Here is a 21,121-nt window from a genome sequence, read left to right as displayed (position 1 = left end):
CTTAGTCAGATAATGTTCAGCAATCTTAGATTCACACACCCCTTGGCTTGTGTCAGCTAACAGCAACTAGATGAGTTGCCCATTTAAGGGAAAAACTACAGGCTCCAGCCTATTTCCCTGCACTTCACATGTGTTTGTCCCACTCCTTCAGCAATTCATTCTGTAATGCCAAAAAGCATTTCTTCTCTTACACATACTTGTGCCTTTAGGATACACGCTCTTAATGGCAGGAATTCTTTCATTCTCTGTATTTGCAAAGCGCATATATCATTTTGGAGGCAACTACAATCTATGTAATTTTACATATCACCTTTGCATGCTTTACTTTGGAAAAGATTTATAGTCCAGTTGAAGCAGAATAAGTGTGATAGGGCAAAGCCATCTTGAATGTAAAAACAAACAAACAACAACAAAACAATTTGTGCCAATTTAGAAAGACTCTGTTTGCACTGATTTGAGTATTTGTTGTGTTACGATACTAAATAAAAAGTAATGCAGAAAATGCAGATTATCTGCAAAAGCTGAAGGAATGGATGAAAAGATTAAAAAAACACATCACAAACAAACCCCAAACCTCTAAGCAACTTTAAACTAGAGGCAAGATTTTCACAAATCCATTAGGCATCACACAATCTGCAACGCTAGAGACTCCCATTGCTTCTCCTGAACAGGAAATAAGTACAATTTTTCTTATCCTTTGGACACCAGTACCTCAAAGAATAATTACAGGATTGTGTTATAAATATTAGTTTGTTTCCAGTATCATTAACTTGATACAAAAACTAAGTACTAACTGAAAAGGAGAAAGATTAAGAAATACTTATTATTTATAAAGCCAGTATCAAAATAACCTGTAATTCCAACTTCTCATCAGTTTTATGCAACAAGTGATTTCTGAAATTTGCTGGTATAATGCATAAAATTAGGAAACAACTTTCAGCAGAAAAAGCTGGCAAAAATGAGAGAAAAAGCGAATGAGCAAAAGAACCAGAATAAGATGACAAAGCTGAAAAGTACAGGTATTTGTGCTTCTTGTAAAGAAGTGCTCAAATTTTAGCAGGTAACAGCACTAGCTTGTCGCATACATGCTTTTTTAGATTTCAGTTCTTATCTCAGGCTTTAAATATTAAATATTTTTGTTAAAATAGGAAATATGAATAGTTGAAGTTCCTTCTACTTTGTCTTTTTGTTTCATCTGGTGTATTCACAGACATTATAGCTCTATTCTCCAAATGGCATTTTAGATATGTAGAAGGGCAAAATCCCTGCCACCAAATTCAAATTATGTATTAAAGTAGTATGGCAAGCTGCAACAGTAAGTCTTGAGAAAGGAACAAAAGAAACAGGAAATGAGAGAAAAAGTAAAATGTCTCTTGAGAAAAAAAAATTGGATAGTAATAGAGATGATATCTTTTGTTAAATGCTCTTGAGAAAGCAAAAAATTTACCTATTAATTATTGAACACCAAGATCTACTCTTACTATACTTTAAGGAAAAAGCACGACAGTAGAGTGGTGAGCTTTGGAGATAAACTTCAAAATTCAGAAATTGGTGTTAAAAAGAACCAGACATTCTATAAAGAGAACGAATAACTGAGGTGATGACAAATTACTCAGTTTAGATACTGACTTTAACTGTGACTAGATTGGTTAAAAGAGACCATAAATTGGAATATTCTTATTATGAAGGTGAAAGAATGAGAGACAGGCTGAGCTTGGAAGAGGATTCTCAACGGGAGGGAAACACAGTCTTTAGCACCATGAATGGCATCATTCATTTTGCACAGCTATGGGAATATAAACAAAATCAAAATAATATAATAGGAAAAATAAATGAGTGTGCTTGTCTTCCAAGAAAGTCTCTGCAAAGGAGAATATTGCCAAAACAATAATGACTTTTTGATTTGATATAAAATTGAGCTTGGTTTCACAGTAATCATTAGTAGAATTGGCTATTCTTCAAAAATGAAGACATCTGTTGAATAGCCACACTGCATATTCCAGAGATTTGATTGGAAAATCCCAGAGCCTCTTTGTGGACACCTGTTGAGAAGAGTAATTTTAGCCTCCTTCTCCATTTTGAAATGGAAAGGAAGACAGATGTACATAGAATCACAACTCCATGTGTTAGAATTAGAAGTTGCTATCAGAAGGTTGAAAAGTCTTTTCATTTGATACAATCTTGTGGCTAATAAATTTACTGTTAGCAGTTAAGAACTTGGCTGATTGTAAATGGTGCAAGAAAATTAAAATTGTAAAACCATACATTATACTAAGCAACAACTAAAAACACATTTTCCCACATTTTGTCATTTAAATGTATTCAGAAGGTCAGATTTGCCATTTCTCCATAGTTTTTATCATTTGCCAATTAATTCATTGAAAATAAGAAACAGTAACTTTACTCGAAGTCAAGATTACAAGAACTGTACAAATCATATCATCTCAGCTTTATTTCTCACTGTACAGCTTTTTTTTTTTTATGAAAAGCAGAACTTTCTCACGATGTGTCTATATTAAAAAGTAATACCAAAGTTTCCTTCTCAGATTCAGACTTGGGATACCATAGCACTGTAGTAATTCCACAGTAATCATTATCACATTAAATCATGGCCACCAAAATGCATTCCTATTTAGTGCTTAAATAGCGCGCCTCTTGCTTTGAAATGAAATGCAAACTATATGACTTTTGCTTTTAAGAATTTTTCTCTGTTCTAATTTATCTTATTTTTTCATAGGCAGTTACATTCCCAAACTCCAAGTCAAAGTTACTTCAGAGCATTTTATTTTCATCCAATCTGTAAGCATGTCACTGCTTCAATGTGGTACTGATGTGATTTATATTGTATACAGGCATGAACCTAGAATTATTTAGCTAAAGCAAGACCTTCTCCTGTACCTGAAGCAGCCCGAGTCCACAGGCTGCGTGTCAAACTACAGTCAGTACAGACTCAATCCATTCCTTTCTTAGGACAAATATATTTCAGCTGAGACAATTCCACATAAACAGGGTTTTTGCAAGGGTTAAGTGCATTCTTTAAATATTTGCCTTCATGACTAAATTTGTATTACATTAATAATCCTTGCATCTTTTAAAAAATCATGGATACTGAATGTATTTTGTTTGGAGGAAATGGCTTTAAAAGATGGGGGGAAATTCATTCTTCAATTGACCAAACAGCTTTTGTTAGTTTAGTCAAAGCAAATCATACAGAGCTATTCCTCCCTTAAATTACACAACCGTGATGTGACCATAGGATATTCAAACAGATAAACAGGCTTCTATTGTGCTACTGGGGTAAAAGATCTGAGAACTGGTTTCTTATTTGTTTTCCTAAATGAAACACTTTAACAGCAATACCCCAGCTCAAGCATACTGGGTTATAATAAATGTAAGGTCAGTTTTTAGGAAGGTTGCATTATGCAGCTACTCAATCAAACATAAATAAATATAAATTGATATAAATAAGTGCAAGAGGAAAAACCAAGAGCTGTTGTCACAAGGGTAGTATGAAAGGTTCCAGGTGTGCCTGCATGCTTGGAGTTGTTAAGGAAACGAAAAGAACAAATGTCCTAGGTCACAAAGTATTCACTTAATTTAGCTACTGAACTGCTATTTTCTCTTACTTGTCACATGCTGTCACTGCTTTTTAATAGCTGCCAAACTGTCACTAGTAAGGGGGTGATATCTATTCTATTATGTTCTTAAAGCTTGGTTTGTCTTCTGTCAGCACATAAGCAGATGTAAGAAAGATACAAGTCAAAATCTATGCACACTATTTTCATATTACAATTAGCTACTTGATTCTGCTTGCTCTAAGAACTGTAAAAGTTATTTGAGAAAGTTTTTCTGTGACAAAAGCATAAAAGTAAACACCCAAAATGTTTATTCCAGCTTCTATCTACTGAAGTTTCCAAATCATGCAGAAGATTGACCATAGAAGGAAGCAAACAATAATCACTAGGAAAAAAAAAAAAAGCTTGTAAAAAGAATGCCTCAGAATGGTTAGTTCAGTCTTACCTGTCAGCAAGAACTTAGGATATATCCTTTGCACTGCAAGATTGCAGTAGCTTGTCCCACAGCAGTAGCCTGATCCAGCCCAAGAGAGCACAAAGAGAGGAACTTTTCCCACTTTTCTGGGTCTACCAGCAGCTGAAGTAATGAAGGAAACAGGGCAGAGTACTGAGGACTGGAGTTGCTTCTTGCAGAAATCCCAGGCAGAAGAAGTAGGAGGTATACTCTGTCTGTGTCTCACCCAGACTTTTGTTTAAAAGTTTTTTCAACTGTTGCTAGGTGGTGTTAGGCTTTGGCAGTTTAGTTCTCAGATTGTATTTCCCCTCTTCTGGTCTCTTCACACAGTGTTACAGCAATGACTTTGTTGAGCTCAGCTCGCTTGTGCTATATTTAACCAGTGTTCTCAGCAAGTCAAGCCTGTCAACAGCTGAGAAGTTTGGAGCAGGCTTTACTGAGTTCCTCAGCTGCTGAATTATCAGTGGATGTAGCACTACACAACCCAGCTACTACTACATTCACGAAAGATTGTGGGGAAACTGTCAAATCCTTTTAAGGACTTCCAGTGACTTCATGGGGGTAATTACTATTTAAAGCACTAAGTACAAGATGTGTATTTAGGCATGTATTTTAGACTGGTAGAGAAAGAATACTTGTGTTCACAGCAGATGAGTTCAATTATTTATACAGTGAGGATTTTCCTAGGACATGTAGGAAGTTTATAATTTGAAAGGTATGCACTTCACTTGAGGAAAAATTACACACAGGGAGAACTTTTTGCAGCATAATTTTTACAGAGTTTAAATATGTTAAGGTGACATAGAGAGAAATTAATGAAAGCTTAGGCTGGAAAGTTTTCAGTGTGATGTTTATTCCAAAGATAACCTTCTTCTTTCAGACTAAGAACTTCCTATAGAAATTCATACTCTGAAGAAAAGTAAAGCCACACAAGCCCTCATTTGATTGATCTGAAGCAGGCAAGAAGGACTATTAGGAATATATCACTCTATCATTGTGTACATTTTGGTGTATCATGCTTGCTTCCGGATCTAATTACTGATGCTAATTCCAAGTCATAAGTCTCTTAATCAAATGATCAGCAGGAACATCAGACAGCTTTTCAGCCCACAGACAACCATACATTAAATGTTCTCCAAAGAATCTGCAGTCTTGGAATCCAGAGTAAAGTTCTAGCAAATCATGCCACAACAGCCCCTGTAAATGTCCCTGGCAAGGAAAACTGCTGGCCCTAAGAACTCTTTTCTGACCTGAGTCAGAAGGGGCTCTTTTAGAATGACTTATCCTAGTGACAATTTGCCATATTCATCTAGGGTTAAACGAAGAGGGAGGACAGAAAGAAAGGAAGGAAGGAAAAAGTAGAAAGATGCTAAAAAATTATTTAATTACTTTTGTACTTGCACCTGGAAACATGCTATCCTTTTCAGAGCAAAAGCAACAGATTCAAGCAATCATAACACTCTTTGGTGACACTGGGCCACTGTATAGATAACAGGATGGACAGCAGAATTGGATCACTCTCTTTGGGGTGCTTTCAACACATAGAAACCTAATTGGCCACAACTACATGAGATGACAAGGGCTGAGCACAAGCCGTTATAGGAAGCAGCTGTAGCTTGGTGCTGTCTGTCTCTGAAATGAGACAGGTTTGTATTTTGCTTGATTTGTGTTATTTTCTAAACAAGGAAGGAAGAGTGAAGGAAGACTTTCATTCCCAACGAGCTTATAAGGAAAACATGTAGTAAATATTGGGTATTATGTCAAGTAACTGATATTTAGACATGGATGGTACATTTATAAATGTCCCAAATGCTTCCATTGTATGAAATATATTTTATTTTGGAGACCAAGTAATAAACACTAATTTCATATGTTGTCCATTTAAATATTTAACTTGGACAGAATATCTAGAATGTACAAAAATATAAACACTTCTATTTTACAGAAAGAACTATTTGGAAGATAACTGTAATAACAGATAATATATTGGCACAAAGCTTGCTGTTGCATGCTTCCACTTTGAACTGAAGTGAGTTACACATATCCACATTCTAAAAAGACCATCTAAATTTGTTCTCTTATAAAATTAGCGTACTTCAATCAGATAAGTAACTTTTTGATGACTTTGGCCTTAACTTCTTTTTCAAAGTGCAATATTAATAATACTTCATTCACCTACAAAAAATTAGGAAACAACACAATTAACTTGGCTCATAAAACTCACAGAAACCAAATAATTCTCAGCATTTCTCTCCCATTAGCTAGTGGCATATTCACTGAGTGGAAAACAATGCAATTTCTAAGGAGGCAATCTCCACTGCCAGCCTTTGTGGGTGGGTTTCAACAGTGACCTGCTGATGCAAGCCTGCTCCTTATGGTACACTTGCAATCTTACTCTTTGGCTGTGCACCAAAAACATTAGTCCTATAAAAGTGGGAATTTCAACAAAAATTCTGGGAAAACAAAAGATTTTGCATGTGAATTGCGGAAAATACAAGGACTACAAGGACATTCGCATAGGAAATAATGCAATTAATCTGCATTACTGATGCTTGTAATTTAGCGTGGTATAAAAGTGTTTCACCATTGCATGTGTATGTATGTAAATGTTTTCCCTACTGCCTTGAGAGAAAAAGATAATTATAAAACATAGGTTAAGGAGGCTGGAGAATAAGATGATAAACTGAACCACAGAAGGGATATTTGAGCTTGGCATCCTACATGAGGTCCTAGTATCAATACAGATCATCCTAAGTCATAGCAACATCCTACAACCATATCTAGAAGGCATGACATCTCCTAATTAAGCAACCAGGATACAAGAATCCAATGTAAATACTTCCTCAAAAGACAGTTAATGGAAGCCAAATTTCTCAGCATTATTTCAAACAAAAGCCCAAAGCCATGTAAAGCAAAGGGGATGGAATTTGGCCTGGGAGAGTGAACAAGAGGAGGAGCAGGTCCTGTTCCCATCTTTGGAGATAACATTAGACAGATATAGAAGACAGACTGTCATTGTTCACCGTGTCATATTTGTCTGTGCTTATTTAGCCATAAAATGGAAGGCTTTTTTTTTTTTTAAACCTTAGCTGCTCTAGAGGAATTCATGACTTGAGGCAGAAATAATTGGCAGAAAATCCATTATTTTTTTAATGACAAAATCAAAACATATTTCTTCTTCTGACCTTATTGGTCCTGCTTGACCTTAAAATGTGTGTATGTAAATATGCTTTTTCTGAAACACATACAACACTATTACTAGATAATTTTTATTTTAATTCTACATCATTTAGTACATGACTACCATTCTCTTAAGCCATAGGGCATGATATCATCTTCCTTTTCAAATGTTTTACATGATAATTAACTAACTAGCCCAATACATTAGAAACAATCTAAACAAATGGCTTATTGTTTCCTGAAAAGCTCTACTATGGATGTAATTTAGTGAAAGCATCCATGGTCAGTACTTTATTACACTGCTCCTTAAAACACTTTGAAGGGTAAAGAGTCGTCAGTACTTTAGTTTCTGAATAATTAATTTTTCATTTGCTTGAAGGGTAGCATGCCAAGGTCTTCTGACACGCTGCTTTCCTAAGACTTATTGCTTCCCTTCCATAAATACTGTATTACTTTAGGTTGCATTGATGCTTCTAGCTTTGTATAGTCTTTAAAGTCTATCAGGCAGGGAGGGTGGTTGATCACGTTGTGATTGCCATGGTCTTGGCTGCATCTCCTCAGTTTTTATTTTGAGAAGGGAAGGTTTTTTTTTTCTTTCACTTTTGCTGATACTCTTGTCACTTCATAAAACTGATACTGCTTTTTAGACATTAGATCCACTGTAAACATCAGATTAAGCATCTGCTTTTTTAGAACCAGAAGATAAAACGTTTCTGCCATTTAGTTCATAGATTTCATTTAGCTCTTTTGATAATCTTGCCAAATTAATGAAACTAATAAAACTTGGTGATGTTCTACAATCCAAATATCTTCCCAGATACATAAATTATTTTCCTAATGGAAATTAAAAAATTGTATAATTAACACTGCTATTTCTGTTTTACTTACACTTTTTCCTCCCTTTTTTGTTATCTGCAAAACAGATACAATCAATCTTAATTTTGCAAGTTGTAAACATTTCAGATATATTTAAAAAAAAAAATCAACACCTCAGCCACAAACTTCCAGGAACACTAACTTGAGCATTATAATTTTTCCTGTAATATCCTGCTTTATCAATGATATAAAAATAGGGTGTCTTTCATTTTGATTTATCATGTTGTCTTCATCTATATTCTCTTCATAAATAATTTTTGTCTTTTTTGGGGGAGGGGGGGTAATTTTAATGAAAGAAATGTTAAATAAATGAAATATCGAAGCATTTTAAGATGTTTTTCCATTCTGCCAACAAAAATATCACAATTTCATAAGTGCAAATGAATTTCCAAATGAAATAAACATAATTCAAAGATTAATACAGACAGATACACAGTCACAACAGAACTGTCAGATGGCCTATCAGGCTTTGAGGGGCACGACGCTGTCCATGACATTGGACGTAAAAACAGTGATATTATATTATGTTTAGACACTTAAGTCTGAAAGCCCAAATCCTGTCACTCATTTCCAACTAGGTCAAATGGAGAGAGTCTGAAGCCTGGGGGAAAGTGCCTGCTCAGGTCTCTGGAAATGGAACAAATTTGCTCATTTGCTCTGCTGCCACACCCCAGGAATGGTATGCATCTTGCTCAGAGACTATGATAAAAATGAGCTGAAGATAGATTGTTTTTAAGGCCAGAATAGACTATTTTGATAATCTAATATAGTCTCCTTCACAGAAATGCAGGGGAATTTTCCTCAAGAAAAGCAGCAAATTGCAGTGAATAAAGCACAACTTTCAGAAAGATATAAATCAAATAGGGGTAATCTGAAACATCAGCATACAGTGCATATCAACAGGTAATTATTCTTACTATTTCAAGTTAATGAAAACTTTACAATTTGTTTTCAGTTTGTTGTTGGCTGATTTCAGCTTTCAGCCCATTCAATGGGTAGTTAGCAACACTCAGCCTCTCTCAGTCTATGGAATTCTGAACATTCTTCTGCAGAGATTAACACTCCTGTGGAGAAAATCTAAGTCTACAGAAGCTAGACTTGTTTTTCTTGTTTTTCTGTGCCCCCCTTGGAAACAGTGCAGAGATGTCCTTGGATCATAGAATGAAAAAATTCTCAACTACTTTTCCCTGGCAAAGTTACTGAAGACCAAATTGGTTATGAGGCTTCTCTTTTATAGACTAAATTCAGTGAGCTTCTAACTATCCCTTAGCAGCTACTTGCATATTGTGAAGGAGTCCACTCAAGTTGCCTACAGTTGTTCAAAAAAAAATAAAATAAAATCAAGTAAATAAGCAAGTACCTACTTGTGTAAGCCTGTGATCCCCATAAAAGACTTTAGGATACTGGAGGATGGCAAGCAAGAGATGTGGTGGATATGCCCCCTTTTCAAGGCCAGGCTGGACGGGGCTCTGAGCAAACTGGTGTAGCTGTAGGTGTCCCCATTCATTGCAAAGGAGTTGGACTAGATGAACAACCTTTCTACTCAGATGATTTTATGATTCTATGATAAAATTAACTATCAGATCAATATGGGTAAATACAGATAAGTTTAGGAAAAGGAACATGAAAGTAATTATCAGTAGCACAAATGAAAAAATCTTATAAACACTTACTCTTAATGAAACAAACACAAATTTCATTTACTCTTAATGGAATATGGCCAAACAAAACATTATTCTCCTTGTAGTTCAGCTTAGTTGTGCTCAACCCACGTAGCACTACACTGTTTTCAAAAAACCTAACAAGCTGTGAATGAGAAAACTGTTGCATAATTACAGTCCATAGCTGTTTTATACGAGTGTCTGGACATTTAGCTTTAAGATGGCTTCAATTCTTTCTACTGCATTGTCTTTGTTAGTTCAGCAGTTAGTAGGAAATTGACAAATAGATGTAATTTCATTCTTGCAATTACATGGCATTACGGCTATCACCAGAACTTCTCAAGACCTTTTGCTGTAGATGTACTTTTTACCAGTTCTTACCTGTCCACATGAATTTTTCATCTTCAGACAAATTGTTGTAGTCTGAAGAGCACCTCTGCCCTTACAAACTGTCCTGGTCTCTTGGATTTTAACAGGAGGTGAAGCTCTGCTTTGGACATCTCCAAGAGCACAGTGCCACCTATCAGTACCTCAGGGTTAATTCACGGTAAGAGAGGACCCGAAGGGGTTTCTTTTCAGTTGTAGCCACTTTAGCAGGATCCGTTGTTCCATGGCTTGGTATCATGTTGATTGGAGGAGGCTCCAGACACCAGCTGCTTCTCCAACAAGACACTGGTCTCTGTCATCAGCTCAGTTCCATGGACATGTTTCAGGTCAAGTGCTCACTGTTCATACCTCACCTCACTTCAGACGACCTAAGTCTTTTACATCATTAGCTCTCCCACAGATTTCATTGACAGAAGCCTAAATCTATTGTTACATTATTTGTGGAGATGTAGAACTAAAAATTGCTGAGGAGAAAGGAGTGGCTAAAACATGTGAGCCGCTCAATAGCTTCAAAACATAGAGCTTCTGGACAACCCCTACCTAGGAACAGGTAGGCTGAACACAATAGCTGTTCCTAATTTTGTTTCCCAGGTTATCCCAGGACAAGAGGCCCAGAGATGAGGGACGGTTGTTCTGGATGTAACTGCCCAACTAACCTTTTCATGAAGAACTGCCTCTAGTCCCATTACTGAACTGTGCACACACCCCTCTCAAAGACAGTCACAGTATTTGCAAAAAGAATTTGTGCACACTGACAGGAGAACAAGAGGCAAGGGATAGGACAGAGTCAAATCCATGCTTGAAGAATCTCTCTGCATGGGGATGGAAGCAAGGTTTCAAAATCCAAGACTACATTCTCTGTTAAGATTCAAAGACCTGAAGCTTGAAATATAAAGAAAATGAAGATATATGCAAAATAGTTTACTACAGTCAAACAGGTCAGCAACCAATAGGCCCTGTTCTCCACATATCTCTTAACATTTGCCATAAATTACACTTTGTGGTTTTACTTTCATTACTGCAGGGAGGAGGAATCTGCCAAAGCACTTATTTCTACTTCCTGTTATTTAAGAATTTGGTGAACAATAACGAGGAGTTAAATCGCTGTAACATTCATTTGCATGCAGACATTACTTGCTAGTGATACTCAAAAATGAAATGGTCTTTCAAAGTGCCTTATTTTAAGCAGCAATGTTGAAAACAGTTATCTAACCACATAGTTCACTGGGGAGCATTAGAGGAGAATTGCTTTGCCTTATTTGTTAACCACTGGAAGAGCAAAAAAAATGTAGATAGAATTTTTACAGTAACAAGTGAGGATAACAACAGGATTATCTATTTATTCATTTATTTATTACAAGGTTTTATTGCTTTAGGACCAATTTTCCCAGTAGTACTGTTATTAATAATCAGTCAACTGTTGCAATAACAGAAAAAGATCAAACTAACATATTTGGACTCATTATTTAATCTGTAAGTTAAAATAAGTTACTAGAGTTTCCTCTCAGTCCTTGTAAATAAAAATGCAGTTTTAGAGAAACCAAAGTGATGTGAATGCAGATGAGATGGAGAATCCCTAGTCAATAGGGCAATATGTAACTGCATGGTGAAGAAACCATGAGAGGGGATACACAGAGGAACCAGAACCAGTGCTATAGCAAGAGTACTGCAGAAAGCAAAGCAAGGCATATCTTCCTAGAAACAGAAAGAAAGAAAAACAGAAAATACCTTAGATATTCTGTATCTATTAAACTATTGTTTTTCATGATATAAGCAACTCAACAGAAGGAGGTACATACCAGCTCAAACAGAAGCAAAAAAATCACAACTGATAACCACATTCCTTTTCATTAGATCTACCAAAATTAGTCTGCTATGTTTAACTAACTCCTGAGTATCCCATCTGGCAGTACTCAGAAAACACACCAGAACAAATAAGGTTGAGCAGAGAAGCTAGAGCTAGTACTGGCTTAGGAAATTTGTAATAAAATTGTATTACTTGCTTTATTAGGGCACCTTTTGCTTTGCAAATATTGCTTCTCTCTACTTGCAATTTTTATGTATTTTAAGATGGCACAGAATAACAGAATGGTTGAGATCAACAGGGATATCTGGAGTCATCTCCCAGTCCTTCTCAAGCAAAGGCTACCCAGGCACCACGTTCAGACAGCTCTGAATATTTTCTAGGATGGAGTCATTGCACAGAATAAGTAGTACATCAGAGATGATTTTATCTCACCTAAATCAATCATGAAGTTAGGCATACAGTCAGAACTGGTTCACAGTGAATCATTTTATCTTGAAGATATGTTTAATCATTTGTGATGGTCTGAGTAACATGAGAAGAATCTGCTCTGCAGCACAATTCCACATCTTAATCATTTTCCCAGAGTAAAAATTTATATAAATTTAATGAGTATATCTAGTAGTATTTTTCACGTGCTATCTTACACTGTACTTTTTAAAAGGAAATAAGGTTTAGTTCAAACTAAAAAGTAAATAAAGCAGATAACTCTTCTATTTCCCTCAAAATCCCTGCAATTGTGTTAATTCTTACGTTTAAGACTTCTAGTTTGCCAAGACCTAAGCCTTCATAGTTAGTTAGTACATTTCTAAATAAAATCAGGGACCAATGTGCATTGCTGGTTGCTCAAACCAATAGTACTTTCACTGAAGTGAGGTAGGCCTTCCAACATTAAAGAGCACAGTATCTGTCTTTGAAAGCTGATGCTTAACTGTCTAAGAAAAGTCAAAAGAATTTTTTGAACTGCATATTTAAATGATACTGAGAAAACAGATGATTCAATTATATATTCAGAGCTGATACACTCTGCACTACCTCTGTCATATTATCCCCAGAAAGTGTATTAAGCCTAAGATGCCTTAACAAGAAACAGATCTCTTTTTGGCAAATATTACCCTCACATTCCTCCTTTTACAGAAAGCAAGAGGCCAAGATTTGCGTTTTGTGTTTCCTTCTCACATATATAACTTTAAAAATTTAAGTTTATTTTATCCCGTTTTTCCCCACAACTCTTTCATCTCATTCATTCATTAAGTTTCCTTCTCCTCCACATCTGTGTAAATCTTTCTGGAAAGTCAGGAAGGTCCTCCTGAGCCTCAAATTATTCTTCTCTATTTCTGTCAAAAGGATGCCATCCAGATGATCCATTAAGTTCTTCTGCATTGCTTGCTTTTTAGTGTTGCATGTGTGATAGACTGGGATATAAACATTTTTCAACAGATAACATTGCACCATCACTAAGAATCTTCTAGGGGCAGTTTAGCCTTCAAGAAAACAAGCAGTAGATAAAAAAAAAAAGCTAATACTCACCAGACCATGGTGACATATCTGGGAATTAACTCAAGCAGAATAGAACTACATGACCATTTTAAGTTAAAAATAAGATAAATCAGAAAAACATTGATTTATTTTACTTGTTTTGCATTCTCAACAGAGTTGAGAATGTGCTGAAGCAGAACCTGAACATTTAATGACAAGATTAATTTCGCTGTTGCTGAAGGATATGGCTGGCTTGTCATATAAAGCTGTAGCAGCTAAAGTCTATAAAACAGTGAAACCAAATAAATAGAATGCTTGTCAAATAGAGGAAAAAGAGACCTCTGCTTCCTTCACCTTAAATATCAGCAAGAATTGTATCTCCTCTGCTGAGCAAAAGCAAAAGCCTGTAAGGGAAATAGGCAAACAAACCAACCAGACAGGACAGGGATGAAAACAGAAATTTCGTCTGAACACTGACAAAAACAGAAATGAAGAGACAAGATGGGCAGTTAGTGGCTAAGTACATTTTAGTGTAGGAATGCAGAAACGTCAGTGATGAAGGCAGTTTAAGAACCTACTTAGCTCAAAACAGTCATTTTTGTCTATCAGTTTGGCTTACAGTGCCAGCTGATAGACACTGTTAAACACATCTCTTCAAATCCCACAAAAATACTCTTCAGTAGGCACATGAGTTCCAAGCTGTTACCTACACTGAGATCAATTTCTGCCATTTGTAATGAAACCAGAAATTTCAGCATGAAGTGAGAGAAAGTCTAAGACAGGTCTTAAGCTACAAACATGTTGAATCAATTTTTTTTTTTAAATAAATACATACAGGAAATTATATAAATACATATAAGAAACCAGTTTGCCTCCAAACTGTAACTGAACTTCAAAAACCATTAAAGCAAAAGACATGTTCATGGATTACTGTAATATGGGAAGCGAAATATGATGGGAAATAATAAAATAGGGGGATTTTTAATAGTTTTCTTTACTGATAATTGAATCCAGTTAACTACTACAGTGAAGTATAAAGTAGCTTTTTGTGAACACAGATGATCGTAAGCATTCCTGAGAATGCTTGAGAGAAGCCTGAGAGAGAGGGGACAGGACTAATTTCAAAAAGGCCAGAACTCTGCATGAATGCTGTGTTTTCAAAGTATTTTTGTTTTTGGAAGAGAGGAAAAGGCAGCATATCTCTGGCTGTAGTGTGTTGAGTGGACAATCTGTATTCTTTCCATCTGACCATACTGTCACTCAGGCTTTGTAAGCCTTTATCAAGTACAGGGGAAAAAAAAAGGAGAAAAATAAACAACTGTTTTGTGTTTGCTAAACAGTACATTTGGAGCAGGCCTCAGGAATATCAGAGTATTATTCTGTATTCTGTAACACAGTATTATTCTGTAAGAGGCAGAAGCACAAAGTCCCTGAAACCGCATTTGCATGGTGCAGCTGTTTATCCCAGCCCTCTCACTCATTTGAATACCTAGAATTGATGGACAAAGTTAACCTGGACAAACGCTTCACTGGGGAACAACTGACAATTTGTGTGACGGTCCTGCACTACCAAACTATTAATCTCAAGTTATCAGGATGCAAGAGTTGAAAATAAGGTGGGTGTAGAGTGAGAGCTATGTGTGAGCTCTATTAGAACAGTAGGAAACAACACAGCTCTTGACCAGCTGCCTGCTACACTTTATCTTCTTGATTATAAGGGATTTAGTGGAAGTTGAGTGTAGTTGACTTACATAATAGCATAGGTTTGCAGGATCTGAAGTTACAAGCGTAACTCTACTGCACAGAGAGAAGAGCCTCCACTGGGCTGGAAATAAGAGTATGGGCAGGACAACATTGCACCCTAGAAAAAGGGAATCATGTCCCGATGAAGAGCCATATCTTCTTTGAAATCTTTCTCCATTAAATGAAACCTTTACAGGGGCACAGTAAGAAGGTGTCTTTCATTACTGTCTTCAAGTAATGGACAGAAGCAGGAGGGTTTTTAGCCAGTACCCTCTGACTCTTTGGTCACATTTTAAAAAACCATTGGTCCTAGCTAGTGCACATCCTTTTATTCTATCCCAGATTTTTTTCTTGGATGCATTACAAGAATGAATATTTTTGGAGTAGCCTATTTTTCCCTCTAAGATATGAACTTTCAAAAGATTCTACAAAGAACAAAGTTCTGTCCAAACATACATGGGTCAAATAAACTTTAAATCCATTTATAGAACTGAATATGAACATATCTCTGTTCTTTCTGCAAATATTTCTCACATCCCAGATCTTGCCTCAGGTTTCCTCAGTGAATAATACAAGAGTAGGTAGAATAATTTTTTCATATTTTAATAATTCTCCAATATCATTATTTTCACAAATCAGGATTTTATAAATATGAAGTTATCTATTTGTTACAACCAAATAAGCACAACGATAACAAAGTATTCATAAAGAACAGTATTCAAAAACAAAGAGATTTTAATATTGTTCAAATAGAATAAAAATAAACAAACAAAAGAAAAAGGAGAAGCACCAAAACATGTCTGAAAAATCCCTGATGAACAAACCCTCCCAAATTCCTCTTCTTTGACTTCACGACCATCATTAAGTTAATTTCTCTGAATGTAAACAATTTTGTTTTCTGTTTAACTGTCAATAAAATTACATCAACCTTCACCTCACCTTCACAGAATATGGAACCACAGTGATATACATTTCCCTGGACTGCCCACAACTTCTGAAGCTTCTCATTCTTTCTGTAGTACACCTCACGGTAAAAAAAAAAATAATGCACTATTTGTTTAAAAAAACACATCTTTTTATACTAATATGTCAATAAGTTGCATACAAAAACATTCCCTGGTTTATTCACTTGGTACGATACTCCTATTACTTTAAGAGAGTTTTGTATCCTAGAGGAATTCCTAGAGGAAGGATGAAGAAATAGGGTTGGATCCTCTTTAACCCAAGCTTATTTAAGCAGCAAGAGTCTCCATCACCATGTTATCTATACTGTGGATCATATACATTATGATCAGCTTGGGATTCAGCTGTACTAATACAGAAATCTATACCATTGATGAACACCTTTCAGCCAGCTATCCAGACTTCCTGGGCATCAAGAGAAACAAACAGTTTAAAGTGTAATTCCTCCCTTACTAACACAGCCACTGAAATCACTCTTTAGAAGAATTTATTTCTCTCCACTGACAAAATACTGTGGTTAAATCAGACTTCTCTGCTGTCTGAAATTAGCTGATATAACACTCACCCTTGCTGTCTTAGTTTGTGATCCTAGATATCAGTCTCTTCCCTTAAAACAGAAGAATTGTATTTCTTTCAAACTTTTCAGTTTTCATTTAACCATCTATTTTCCACTTTTTTCATTATTTCTTCAGCTCTTCTGTCTAGTCAAAAGATTACGACACAAGTAGACATGCAACAAGACTGCTGAGACCTATTAATTAAGGGTCAATAGAGAGTTGTCCATGTGAGCATTTAGCTAAATAATTATGCTTTTCTCTGAGTTGCAACTCAACTTTTCTACTTGAACTTGAAGTAAACTATCCCTGTGGTCATGCTTACAACAGCTGAAGCCAGTATAAACAAGGAAGGGCCAAGCACAAAAACTAAAACTTCTTGAAAGCATCCTGGTTATCTCAGGAAAGATTTATTAATTAGACCGAAGTCTTATTTATGCCAGATTTTCATAAAGAACATTTCATCATAGTCAGTGTATACCAAAAAAAAAAAAAACAACAACCAAAAAACAGCCAAAAAGACACCAGAAAAAAAAATTCAACTGCTTCAAAGATACTTTTGTCAGTAGCAGAGATGTTGAAAGAACAGATTGTTTATTGCAAGCATGTTTGAATGAGACTTTACGAGGTTAAATTAAAGTAAAATACACTTTCAGACCACCTGTTCACTATCCTAATGACAAACATATGGGATGGAAAGCCTCTTCCTATAGCAATCAGCTGAAGTGCCTACTCAGGCACCAGAAATGCTGCCTGCAGACTTTGACAGTGCCCTGGTTCTGAACAACACTGCTACAACCCATGGAGGATTTCCACCCTGAACATCTCTTATGACTTGCATCTCTCCACTTCTTGTCAGTTACCAACAAAATGTATGTGTCACTAAACTCTGGTTGTTAGGAGACTCGTTCATTCAGGAAAGCCTAGGCTATAGAATCACAGAATGGTTTGGATTAGAAGGGACTTTAAGATCATCTAGTTCCAACCCCCTGCTATAGGCAGGGACACCTCCCTCTAGACCAGGTTGCTCAAAGCCCCATCCAGCCTGGCTTGAATGCTTCCATGGAGGGGGCATCCACAACCTCACTGTTCCAGTGTCTCACCATACAGCAGAATCTGTGAGAAGTTTTAAAAGGAACAGCTTCCTTTCTTATTTCATAGGTGGTACTTGGTAACAACATTTCTTTTCTGTTGGCAGACCTGTTCCATAGGGAATGATATTCAATGTCAGGTTCTCCCACTGCTGCACCTGCATCTCAGGAACCAATAGCTGCCTGTCACTGTCACTCTTCTGCCCAGACCTGAGAACATCCTGTACAGATGGCTGGTCTGTCTCAACTGTTCTTTTCTACAGTGTAACATACTGATGAGGAAATGCAGCAGGCACAATCACTTAGTGCAGTCCTGGGCTCACGATCCCGATCTAAAACTTTATACTTTAAGCCTTCTCATCTTATCACAAGACGTGCACTTCTTGCATGTGATAGGTAAGCTTTCCCCTAAGCTGAAAATATAGCATCCAAAATCTGCCCTACTGGGACTGCAAAGAACTGAGCCAGAGCTTAGCCTTTTCTCACTGGAACTTGGGTCTGAACTCAATTCACCTAGTAAAGTGGAAAAGGACAAAACATCATTTTGTCTGTTTAATACACTTCAGAAGTAAGACATTTTTAAGAAACCTAAACTAAAAGTATCTTTAAAGAAAATTTGGGGGTAAGTAAAGCTCAAGTTTTCATCAAAATCTTGATAAATTTAAATACTGAATTTGCCCTTATTTAGAAAGGTGAATCAACAAGAGGTAGATGCTTGGATAGAAGTGATTAGAACTGAGACTATTAAGACAAGTCTTTGGGCTATAGGTATTACCTGCAGAACACAGGTATTTGAAAAGCAATTTCTCATGGATATTTTCTGTCATTATGAAGCCATCATAGCAACTAATAAACTGAATTGCCTTTGTTAAAGAAGTCCCAAGAGTTGCTGTGCTCTTGGTAGAGATATACTAAGGCTGCAGATTTTGGATCTGAGACCCAATTTCAAGCACAAAGATCAAGAGTAATTCCTTCCATGAGTTTTTCCCATTCTAATCATGGGGAACATTTGCGAAATTCCTAACTGGAAATGAGTATTGAATATCATCAGTGTTTGGAGTTATTAATCTCCAGAGTTTTAACTGAAATCCATCTGTAGCTCAAAGTCAAGGCTGGATAAAAACAGAGAAACTTCATAAAAAAACTTACATCATTTGATTGCATTACACTCACAATGCCTTGTCATTTGTTCCCATTCATAACACAACTACATTTTCCACAGAGATAATTTTAAATATGAATTTACTGCTAGTCTGAGTTAATAAGCTAGTAATTACCAGCATGCTGTTACAAAAACAATATTCAAATTCTGTATCCTACATCTGGCTCTTGCAGTAATACCATTTAAAGCTGTATGATATATTCTTATTAGTATTTAAAAAGAAAAAGATTTATTGTGGTGCAGAATTACTTAAGCCTTTCACATTATCTGTATGAATTATTAGCATCCATAGGACTTAAATGACTACATAATGCCACCTAGAGGCATGGGGCTTGTAGTCTTCTGAGAACAGCTAAATTTTAAATTAACTTGTCACTTAGGAGATCTAGTTGAGCTACCTGTGACCAAAAAACATCACAATTATGACTTTGATGTTTTAAAATCAACTTTTCTTCTAAATTTAAACATTTCTAACCTTATTCATATAGATTGCAGAGCCTATTATTATCCATTTATAGCAGGTATAATAAATATTTAGAGTCTGAGAGCAAGTATACAGCATCCATTCTAATACAAACATATTTTGTCTACTAGAGAGAAAACATGAGGTGCCATATAACCAATGAATACACAGATGTTATAATTATAAAATAAATAAGAGAGTTTGGCTAAGCAGGTTATTATACCAAAAAGAGAATAAATAAGAGTGCTTACCCTTACTTACCCTTATTCTGGGCTCACTATAAAATTCCAAAAGAGGGATCTCCAGAAAGAGATCCTTCCCTACTCGTAGTCAGCTCTTAAATGGATCTAGGAGAGGTGGAGCCAGGCTCCACCCCTTCCAGCAGCACAGGTGAATTGCCCTCACCTGTGCTCCCAGGGCTGACTCATTGCTCGCCTCAGCTGATCAATCAGAGGTTCAGGCCATGATTCAGCAGTTCCCATACATGTGTATAACAAAAAAATAATAATGATGCAATTATTTATTTTTAACTCATTACATTTTATATATATCCTTTCTCTGTGCAGGTCACACCTCAGAGCCAGTGCAGAACATGCCATGTGGTACACAGCACCCACAGCACAGTTTTGTGCCCCGTAAATCAAGATAAACCACAGGAGCTCTTGTTCTACCGGATGTTTTATACAACTCCTTTAGAAATAAATCCCTTCATACAAGCCTTCACACGTCTCATTTTATCAGCTTCCTTAACCCAAGTTTTGGTTTCTGGCTTCACCATCCCTGTCTACATCTGTGTAAGTAAATAATACCCTGGCCATATGGCATTCCTTTATCTGCTGCCAGATTGCCTACTAGGAGTAGTCCTTGTACTGTGCTAACCTGAACCTTTCCCAGACACTATCTAGGAAAGTGTTTAGTTGGTACAAAGCAAAATTGTCACAGAGTCTGCTCCAATAATTTAACTGTATCGTCATGTGGCAGTGTTCAGGCTACTACTTTGCACCAGTTTAACTGACCAGTAAAGAAGTATCTTCCAGTTTTTCATAGCTGTTCTTTCAGCTACATCCATAAAGCTCAGTTTCTACTGGAGAGCTTACCACAACCCCTCTGATGTTCTGAAAGATGAGGTGGCCTTTTCAGAAACAGTCAGGTGGAACAGTAAATGGTATTTCAGAGTATTTAGCCTACAATGAAAAGAAATGGTTTCTGAATATTCCAGCAGCACTATGTTAACCTTCTCAGGCCTATAGCACAACCAGTGTCACCACACAGCAAAGTTCCTGCTTTAGAAATTCCACTCAGACCTGGTATTTAGGCACATAGAGTATTGCATATGCATTTCCTATCTTCTTTCCAAGGTAAAATTACTTACAAGTGTAGTTCTCACAGTTCATGTATACGAAAACATTCTTGAACACATGAGCTACAGCCATCTCTCACTGCCTCTTCTTAAGAAGCATTCAACACTTTCGGTCTTAGATTCCCATAGAAATGGTGGATACAGTTAACCATATATATTTCTTACAAAAATAATTCACAAACTCTTTCCCATTCTCCATTTGCACCTCCTGTTCTCTACAGAGAACACAGAGGGAGCGTTTCTGATGTTCTATTACATGATGTTTCCTGAAAAGCTGTTGCAGCCTAAGCCTTCTTTTTCACATGGTGTGTTTCTAGACATTTTCACTGCAATACTGGATAAAACTTAAAATGCATGACACCCTTTTCA

The 21,121-nt window shown here is 36.3% G+C and overlaps 1 protein-coding gene across 6 annotated transcripts in view; it reads right to left on the bottom strand.

Annotated features, from left to right (window-relative positions):
* Positions 1-21,121, bottom strand: part of FILIP1 (filamin A interacting protein 1) — a 127,210-nt gene that overhangs the window by 101,250 nt on the left and 4,839 nt on the right. For 4 of the 6 annotated variants that reach the window (XM_090136122.1, XM_090136121.1, XM_090136125.1 and 1 more), the window contains exon 1: positions 4,021-4,550. The exons of 1 other annotated variant lie outside the window; for it this stretch is intronic. The gene's annotated coding sequence lies outside the window, so the exon portion shown is untranslated. Of the gene's footprint in view, positions 1-4,020; positions 4,553-21,121 lie in introns of those variants that run through there. One more of the 6 variants, XM_090136126.1, reaches the window with a different exon arrangement.

This window comes from Phasianus colchicus, chromosome 2 (genome assembly GCF_987193195.1).
Source record: "Phasianus colchicus chromosome 2, bPhaCol1.hap1.1, whole genome shotgun sequence".
Taxonomy (NCBI): domain Eukaryota; kingdom Metazoa; phylum Chordata; class Aves; order Galliformes; family Phasianidae; genus Phasianus; species Phasianus colchicus.
The sequence above is the reverse complement of the archived record's forward strand: the minus strand, read 5'-3'. Positions and strand labels throughout refer to the sequence as shown.